At 31.6% G+C, this 10250-nt stretch overlaps 1 protein-coding gene across 1 annotated transcript in view; it reads right to left on the bottom strand.

Moving 5' to 3' along the window:
- The window catches only part of LOC118748503 (synaptic vesicle glycoprotein 2B), a 61097-nt gene that overhangs the window by 47182 nt on the left and 3665 nt on the right, over positions 1–10250 (bottom strand). The gene's annotated exons all lie outside the window — the stretch shown is intronic.

The following is a 10250-nucleotide window of genomic DNA, read 5'->3' as shown; positions in this document are numbered from 1 at the left end:
AATTAGCATACAAATAATCAAAGTAAATGTACTTAAAAATGTGAAATGCAGTTGCAAAAGAATATATATTTCTCGCAAATGCGTGCAAAAGATAAAAAAAAAGAATGCCAGAGGAAGGTAAGCAGTAGCGTAAATATTTGTTAAAGGAAATGTTAAAGGAATTGTTTGTATGTGTTGGTGTTTATGCAAAAAAGAATCAGCATTATTAAACCACGATGATAACAAGTGCGAAACAATTAAAATGTATTTATGTTTGAATATTACACAAAAAAGGTGTGTTTTACTCATTTAAATATCAATACCAATATGAATATTCATGCATGCATGTATGTATGTATGTATGTATGTATGTACATAAGTAAATATTCACGTATAAGCAGCGAATTAACGTCACTTAGTGGGTCTTTATTTTAACGAATACATTACTTTTTTTTATTATTTGCTCAGGCTGCACTTTAGCTGCTAACTAACTAACTGCCTTCGTTTTGCCTTAGTTGCGCATGTATGTGGTGCTCGTTTGACTTGCTCTTGCTGCGATCTTATGCGCTTGGACGCGTGAATGTCATCAGTCAGCTAAACAGACAGGTGTGAACACCCACAATATTCTTGGCGAAAAAGGAAAAATATTTTTTTTAGACGAAAATATTTTTATTTTGCTCAAAGGGATAATTTTTTTTTATTAAAATAATAACAGAAATGTAAAGGCAAACAGCGTTCGTGCCTCAGTGAAAAAATAGATGTAAGACCCTTTAAAAGTTAATTTTTTTACCAAATTAATCTCTTTTTATATTTGATCTTATCTCTTATTGTACCAATAACTTTTTTAATAAATGAAAAATTAAATAACTTAATGGAAAAATTTGAGATACATTTTTATTATAAATTTTTTTTTTTTGGTTTCAAGATATTCAATTTTATTGAAATAAGTATCATCACCTAGCATATACTAGTTATTTTGTTGTACATATTTTCAAAAGAGTTTCCATTATAAAATCTTGAAATTAACGTTTTGTTATTTGGCAGAAGTGTTTTCTTTCGAAAAGGGTAGCGATTTTGTTAAAAACCTCGACCTGCATAGGAACGAATTCGACCTTTCCAGGGTTTTAAGCAGCAACATTCGAGTTCTGTCGCTACAATTTTGCTCTGTATTTCGTTTTGAGATAGCTAATTTATTCTTTTTTCCGGCTTTTTAATGCTGTTTTTTTCTATTTGTGTATGTACATTTTTCTGTCCCCCCCCCCCCCCCCCCATTTACTTAAAATACTACTGTTCACTTACTAACCGTAATCTGTTTTTGTTGTTTGTATTGTTGCTGTTGTTGATCGTCACTTTCGCAAACCCACGAATTAGTTAATGTTGAAAAGCTGCCGCAAAACTCCAAGCTTACTCCAAATATATACGCCAACTATCCAGGCAAAGTTTTTTAGAAAGAATTTAGGTTAATGAGCACTTGACGGCTCTAAAAACCGTTGGACAATGAGTTTAGAACTATGGCAACGCAGCCTTATATTAAGGAAGTTTTCGTATATAACGAATGTAAGTGTGTGTATGCATGTGTGGGTGGGTGGGTGAACGGATAGGTACATATACGAGCATATGATTAATCTAGTTGCTATTGTTGTTGTTGTTGTTGTTGTTGTTGTTGTTGTATCTTACTGATAAGTGATGCTAGCAAACAGAAGCTGCGAATGATTCTTATCACAACTGAGCGAAAAATCAAGGAAAAAAATTTTAAGAACAAACAACGGCGTGATGCAGCGTGGAGTGGAGTGGAGTGCAGTGATAGAAGACGTAAATTTGCTAAGCAACGAGAGGCTGGACAAGAAGTGTTGTATATAAAAACATATGTACATATTTGTTTATTTTGTTTTTGTTTTTTTTTTGTTGTGCGCCTCAAGCGAGTGCATATCATTTGCAGATAATTCCGCTTATATCTGTAGCTGTCTGCCAACCGCCTACCTACGTAATTTAGTGTTATAAATTTTATTGCAAAACAAAATAATATTTACATTCGTTCGCACACATTGTTTAGCAATTTTATGGCTACTCAGCGGTCTAAAGTGTACAAAATTTATTTGAATATTTTGTTAAATATTTTCTTAACGTTTGTTGTTTTTTTTTTTTGCAAGCTACGTTTTAGTCAACTGCTGCTGGGTTTTGTTGTTTTTGCATGTACGTACATAGTACATGTGTAGATCGCTTTTCAAACTTTTATTCTTTTGATATTTGCTAATGATTTAGGACACCCTGTTGTGCTTAACATTATCCATCCACAAGTGCCGCATGGGTTTTGTTTTTGTTATGTACGCGATAAGCCTGGCACTGCTAGCTTCCTGGCATTTTAATGTACATATTTGCAGCTTAACGGTTTGTTTTTTTGGTTTTTCTTCTGTTTTTTTTTGGGGTTTTATTTTAATCTCTTTATTTTCCTGTTCATCTAATCACACTTGTTTACAAACTCTCACGCTAGATAATTAACTTAGGCACTCCAACGTATTTTATACTTTCCACGAAAAGCAAAAAAAAAACTGTTAAAAAATGCGCACGCGCAATGCCAATTAGTTTTATAGCACTTTTCCTTGTGGAAAAGCCAAAGGCTGGCCGCCAGAAAAGTGGAATGTTTGCATTTAAAATTGTCTATTACTAAGTACTTTAAATGTTCTTCTACCCGCTGTATGTGTCGAATAATGTTATTTAATCATTTATATTTGTTTATGCTTGCGGGAAAAAATTTAAAAAAAACTGCGCATTTCAATTTGGAAAGTTTTTTGCCAAATTCCTTGCTGCTGTGGGCTGATCAGAATTTCGGAAATGTGTGTTTTTTGATTGAACAAAATTGATTTAACTTCGGCCAAAAAATTTATATCGATATGAGTGATTAATGGGCTTTAATTGAAATTGAATTTTATTATGAACTATAAGAAAATAATAATACCACCATGAGTGACAACATTAAGGCGACGGAGAAGCTTGGCCAAACACTAACATAGTGGGCCGTATGCATAAAACCCAAAAATGTTTGACCTATTACTCAATTTGTTCAAATACATTTAAGTGAAAGGTACGAAATTTTAAGCAAAAACAACTGCTTAGTTTTTATGCATGTGGCCCACTGCGCCGAATAAAATAAAATATTAAAATTAAACGATTTGTATCATATTAACTAGCTCTGCATTAAATGTCAGAAAATAATGAGTGTCCTTTAGTTAAATAAAAAAGTTATTTATCGTGGAAATTGCAAGGAAATCCGAATGGAGAGAATATGTAATAACAGTTTTTCAGCAGCAACCAGATAGGTCTTTAAAAATTGCGTCTGTATTTAGGAGATGGATTTTACCGCAAAAAAAAGCTATCGGATTGTTAAACAGTTCAAAACCGACTGATGTATTGCTCGAAAGAAAGGTTCAAGTCGGGGACCGAACATAACAGTTATTGGTGAAAACTGTCATGGAAAAATTATCTATGAAGGAAATGTTCTACAACTAAGTGATAAATACATACCAATCGATTTCTTTTTTCACCGAGACTCAAATTTGAAAATTTTTGCTTGCAATTTTTGAAAAATTTATGATTTATAAGTCATCAATAAAAATCAGTCAGTGATTTTTACTTTTAAAAGTCATCAATATAAATCAGTCAACGACTTTTATTTGTAAATTATTCGTATAAAAGTCGTTAACATTTTTCGCACTTAAAAAGGTGTTGGGAAACAAAAAGCCATTAACTGATTTTTATTTATCTTATTACATTAAACGAGCAATTCTTGTGTATGTTTGGGATTTTAAGGTTATCTGAATAGGTATTATCTCCGAGAAGACTAGTATAAGGTTGCCACCTATTCAAAATTAGTTATAAATCAATTAAAACATCATAATATGGCTATCAAATGGAAGGTATTTTAAAGATCTCTAATTCAAAAATATTTTTAATAGGGTTGCCACCTATTTTGAATCGCATATTATTTAATTTTTTGCTTACAGAAAAGAGTAAAATATTACTATTTATGGGTACCAAGAGAAGGTCCTTAAACAATGATTTCCCTATATACATACAAAATCGTATCGCTTAGAATAATAGTGTAAGGTAAGTAGTGTAAAGCCTTTTGGAACGAGCGAGCTATATTTAAAAGTCAAATGCGAGCCTTTGTGGTCTTTTAGGTAAATTTACGACTTGAATCGAATACCAACTTTATCAAGTGACACTGTCCAACAAAAATTTCACGTCAAAATTATTCCTTTAAATTCCTCCTTCTTAAGTATTTTTCTTAGCTTAGCTGAAATGCTTTTATATTGGCGAGTTCATAGCCTCTTGCCTTTACAGAGAGGTCCTATTCAAATTAGCTTATTTAAAACAGTCAGACCTCAAATCAATATTTAGTTTGTTTCTGAAACTTGGTCACCACCGTAGATTCGCAATTTAGAGCTGCTGGCGATACATATTTGGCTTTCCGGAAAGTAAAAGAGATTCAACTTGCGTGAATTTATTCTCAAGGATTATACGTATTCAAAAATATGTATAGAAAACTTCCAAACCTTTTTCACTTACTTATGGGGAATTGCCTGCGCTGCCCATCACTGATTTAGAGTGATACGCAAATTGGAAAATCCTCAAACTTCGAGTCTTCTTAGAAGCAGAGAATACTGGCTTCAAAACAATGTGTCGAATCTTACAACAATTTCTTTGCTCTCCTGAAAAGTACCCATTTTTCACATTCGATGATTTGACATAATAGCGACGATATATTATGCATATATATATACATTATGGTGGTCCTTAAATGTATTAAGTACATTATTACATCAGATTTCCTAAACGTCAACCCCCACATCGTTGCTAATATAGTCAAAGATATCACACAAATATTTTGGTCCTGATCGGAGACGGTTTAGGCGTGTCGCACAGGGGTCAAAGTTCAGATTCCTCTATGGAGACTCAAAAAATTAAAATTAATATTTTTTTCATCTAATACCCAAAATCGATACTACTAACGTCGAAGTTGTCACATATAAATTTTGGTTCCGATTTGAGTAGGATAAGGCGTAAAAAAAAATTAATTTAAATTTTTGGAGTCTCCATTGGGGAATCTGAACTTTGACACCTGTGCGACACGCCTAAACCGTCTCCGATCGGGACCAAAATATTTGTGTGATATCTTTGACTAACCTTTATATGTGATATCTTTGATCGTTGTATTAGCGACAGAGGGGGTGAGACTTAAAATTTCATGTTTAAGGGCCACCCTAATATAAATACATATGTATGCATGTATTTTAAAAAATGGACATGATTCACAAAAATTGACGCATGACTAACTTTTCCATTTTTTTTTCTTAAAATACTTTTATTATCCATTGCCAATCACTGACATAGCTCGCTTCCGCTTTTTAAATACAAATAATTGTTTGCAATTTTTCAGTTTTATGCGTTGATGTTCGTGCAAAAATAAATATTTATCTTTTTAAATGTAGGTATGTAAAAACAAATGTACGTACGTTTTTGTAGACGAAAAAAAAGTTACGAGTATTAAGTAAGCCTTTATATTATTTCATTGTCAATGCATACAAGCAATGAAAATACTCGTACAGAAACAAATGAGTACAATTGAAATGAAAGTTCTTTTAATGCAAAACTTACCTTGCTAACGGCAAGTAACAAATGCACAGATGTATTTAAATAACATACGTACATATTTCCATACATAACTACATGTAAACATACACAATATATAGTACATAAAATTTTTTGCATATCACTACTTACTCACTGGCTGACGGTTTTTTTTTTCCTTTTTTATTTCTTTAATTAAAATGTACTTGAAATTTATGGGTTCATAAAAAGTTTTTCTTGGCGAACAGATGAAATGCAATTGAAGTTCATTGGCGAAGTGGATTTTTCGGTTAAGCACACGAACGAGTGCATAGGATTACTCGTACAAAACTACAAATGTAAGTATGTAAAAACAGTAGAGGCTGACGAATAAATATTGGTTGATGGAAGCGGAAGTTGTGCGATGAAGGCGGAGAAATGCCACGAAATTTTTTCAAAGGAAAAATAACTAAGTTAAGTCAAATAATCTCAGCAGAACAAGGTTTAAGTTGGAACTTGATGAAAATTAACAAAAAAGTATAGGGATTTTAAGAAAAATGTGATGTAAGTAAGATCACTCGTAAATGCGAATACCTCTATTGCACTCTACAATAATTTGAGTTATGATTCTTTTTTTACACCGAAGTTGAGTAAAATGATTAAATACATTACAAATTTACCAATTTTGTTATTTTTTTTTTTAGTATGCAGTTTTGTAGCCCATTAAATTTTAGTATAATAAAGTGCAAGTTTTAAGCGAATGCAAAACTGGCGTTATTTTTTTAAATTTTCTTTGAAAATGGTTTTACGCATTTTCTTCCATAAGAAAAACTTGTATTACTAAAATTTAATGGGCTTCAAAACTGCAAACTCAAAATAAATTCTGAAAAAAAAAATGTTTAAATTTGTAATGTACTCATTTTACTCAACTTCGGTGTAAAAACAATTCATAACTCAAATTATTGTAGAGTGCACCCGATAATACTATACTTAAATATTGCGCAATACTCAGAGCTACCATTGTGATTTTTTTTTTAATTTTTTTTTGAGATGGCATATTTTCAAAAACTATTTTTTTTTCAAAAAACTTGTATGTGAAAAATTTTTAAAGAAAAAAAATTTTAAAACATTTCTTTGCATAAAGAATTTTTATGTGTGTATGTGTGATTTTGTTTTTTAATTTTTTCCTCGCCCCGTTCTCGAGATATTTGGAAAACTATTAAATCGATTTGTTTTTGTTTTTGTGCTGTAAAGTTTTTAAAAATGTATTAATCAAGCTCAAGTTTCAAATTTATTTATTATTTATGTTTATATTAAATATATATAACACTAAAAATTTTTAACAAATCAAACACATGAAGTGTTAACCCCGTCCGTTTTGGTTTGGAATGCCTCATATACAGTAAGCGTCAAAAATATGTCGTTTCTCTTTTTATATTTTCCATATCAAATTTTTCGTATTTTTTTATAAAAACATGCAACATCACAAACCAGCAAGGAATGGGGCAATCAAAATGTGGCATTTTTTGGTAGAAACGAAAACACCATTTGCTACTTAAAACTTGCACTTTATTTATTATACTAAAATTTAATCATATAAAAAACTACGTACCCAAAGTTTTTCTAAAAACTCGAAAACAAAATTTTAATTTTGGTGAATTTTTTTAACATTTCAAAATTTCCTTATAATTTTTTGTTTTGGGGGAACCCTAAAATCGTTTTTCAACTAGTGTATATTATTTATTAACTGGAACAGGAGAATCGATTTTCTTCAAAATTGCTACTTTTTCCGCACTTTGTATTAAAAAATTTAACATAAACATAAAAATTTTATAATGGAGCTCAACTGTTCCCTTGGGAATTTGAAAAGCTTTCATTAAAAAAAAATAATCAAATTGGTTGAAAAATAAAGGCTCCGGTGAATTATGAATACTAAATTCCAGTTTTGAACCACTGTGCAGCGGTCACCCCTCGGTTGACTTTTTTCGCGTTTTCACTTACTTTCGCTTTTCTGTTTGATGTTGGAAAATATTTATCCCCAAATCCATAAATAGCTCATAGAAAAACGTACCAAAGGAAAAATGGGACCACATAGTGATGTCTCTGTTCGCATTTACCTGCCTCCCTTTGCTGAAACCATTGTTTTTTTTATTTTTCATAAACAATTTATTATCCTTTTTTTGCTTCTTGGTGTTTAAGTTATAAATTGTGCGTCTTATATTTTTCTAAATCACTCTAATAAAGAGTGTTTACTAATGTATATTCTATTGACGCAAATGCTTCTAGAATTACTGGCCTATCATAAAACGTAAAACGTGAAGCTCAGACGGCCGAAATACATACCATAAAATGCTTTAAACGTGAATGGCAGGCAGCAAAACAGATAAAACTAAAATTAAAAACAAAATAAAAAATAGCGAAAATAAAATAAAAAATAAGTGAAACAAATATGCAAAGATATGAAAAATTGCTAATAAAAAATTTTGCTTTTATAACAAATAATAACCGCCCCCTTTTTCGCTTTCCGTGTTGCTAGCGCGCTTGCTGTTGTTGACGTCTTTGGTGTTAGATCCAATAATAATCATAATAAAAAGATAAATTGCACAGCAGCAAAGATCTCCTTACATTAATTTTTCAATATTTAAGACAAATGAAGTTTTTGCTTGAAATGGTACAAGTTTTTTTTTTTTAACTTAAACGCAGATAAACTCAAATAAGCGCATATCGTCGTTTAAAGTACAAAACCGCGTATCAACAAAATGCAAAACCGCGTATGTGAGGTTGCATAAATTACTTTATAGAGAGTAAAAACACTTATATTTCAAAATGGTTCTCTTATTTATAAAGCAATCGCACGAATGGATAAAGATTGAGCCAAGCGCTTGTGTGGAATTGCTTCCAATTTTTGGCAGCAAATGTCAGTTGCGCGGTTTTGCAGAATAACGATACGTGGTTTTGTACTTTAAACGACGATATGTATTATGCATTATAAAAATACTATAATCTTTTTATCGTGTTATTATGCATGTCATGCACACATTCAAATTTAGCGGAAAAAAAACTTTCTTAATATTATGAAATACGCAAGCTTGTATAAATAAAATTATATGCATAAACATTACATTTAAACGCATATAAACTTGCGTTCATACACACACACACACACACACACGCACACAAACACATGCTGATGAGGCAGATGGACATGCGCTGACGTCAACGAGAATTAAAGATAAAGTCGCTTTGACTAATTTTTTATTGTGATTCTTTTTGTTGTTACTGTGACTCTTGTGAGCTTTATTATTGCAATTGCAGTCCCGAGAGTAGTGCAGATGATTTTCCCGCTTAGCCTTAACTATGCATACAAGCAGATTTTTATTCCGGGGGAGGATATTTGATTGTCGAGGTCATCATGACCTGATAATTGCGGGAGTTTGCAGTGATAGCGAGACGGCACTGCGAACTTAAATGCAAAAACGATAAGTTTGATGCTCCAAAATTTGGCAAAGTTTTTGTATTGGTGCCAGCCGGTATCGAGAACGATTTTCTGCACTTAGTTGTTTAGATATACAGATGTCACTTCATGAAGGTCAGCAACATATGAAAATTCCAAGTCAACCGAATAAAAAATACACATTTTTAGAAGCCAAGTTTTGATCAATCCTAATTCGGTTGAAATGGAATTTTCCCTATGTCCCTGCGGGAACATTTTGTACCAAATTCGGCGTAAAACTGTAGATCCCTCCCCTTCGTGTGACAACATTAAGGCGCACGCCACAAATCGGAGGAGAAACTCGGCCAAACACTAACAGATGTGTAAGCGCCAATCGATTATTATTGTTATTTTTTCATCATTTCTCTCCTCTTCTCATACATATGTACATATGTAGGTATATTTTACTTTAAAAAGTCATATGCCTAATGTACAAGTACTTACGACTATTCCAAATTAAACGCATCAAGAACATGCGGGCTCAAATTTTGCACAGAAACTATAACATGTTTTGCGAGTTACTCGAGAAAAATAAAATTCTCAGTAGGCCTGATAAAGGGGAGTTTTTTTACAGCTAGAAATGGTGCATTTATATGAAATTTTTTTGACCCTACTTGACTGTTTTATAGATTTTTGCCTCGCTCTTAATTAAAAAATTTTAAAATTTTTAGATCAATTTCCGCCAGTTTTAGTATGAAATCAGGTTGTGTTTGCAAAATTTTAGCCAAATCGAAGGCTAATAAAAATATTAAATTTTTTTTATATTTTAATTTTTTAATTTTTGTTATATTTGAACCTTAATACGCCGCAGAAAATAACGATATTAATAGTATTGAAAATAAAATTTGTTTTTTTTTCGCTTACTTTCTTATGGAGTTATTTTCGCTTTCATTATAATGAGTTCGCCAAAAACAAACAGGGATATTTTTGTAAAGAAATTTTTTAGGCTTTTAGACAGTTTTTGGGCATTTATTTTCTACAGCGTATTAAGCTTAATATAGAATCACCGCATATGGAGTACTTTTAGAAAAATTCAATACATAGAAGCAGGAAAATGCTCGTGAAGAATACGTAAAGAAATGCTGAAAGTAGCGAAAATTAATTTGCTCACCCACACATTTTAACCAGACATACCCTTGTGGTCAGCTGATTAAGTTTAGTGACATTTTGC

The sequence above is a fragment of the Rhagoletis pomonella genome, unplaced genomic scaffold, assembly GCF_013731165.1.
Source record: "Rhagoletis pomonella isolate Grant_MI unplaced genomic scaffold, Rhpom_1.0 Rhpom_scaffold_00013, whole genome shotgun sequence".
Classification (NCBI taxonomy): Eukaryota; Metazoa; Arthropoda; class Insecta; order Diptera; family Tephritidae; genus Rhagoletis; species Rhagoletis pomonella.
Note: the sequence above shows the minus strand (reverse complement) of the source record. Positions and strands in the feature narration are given on the sequence as shown.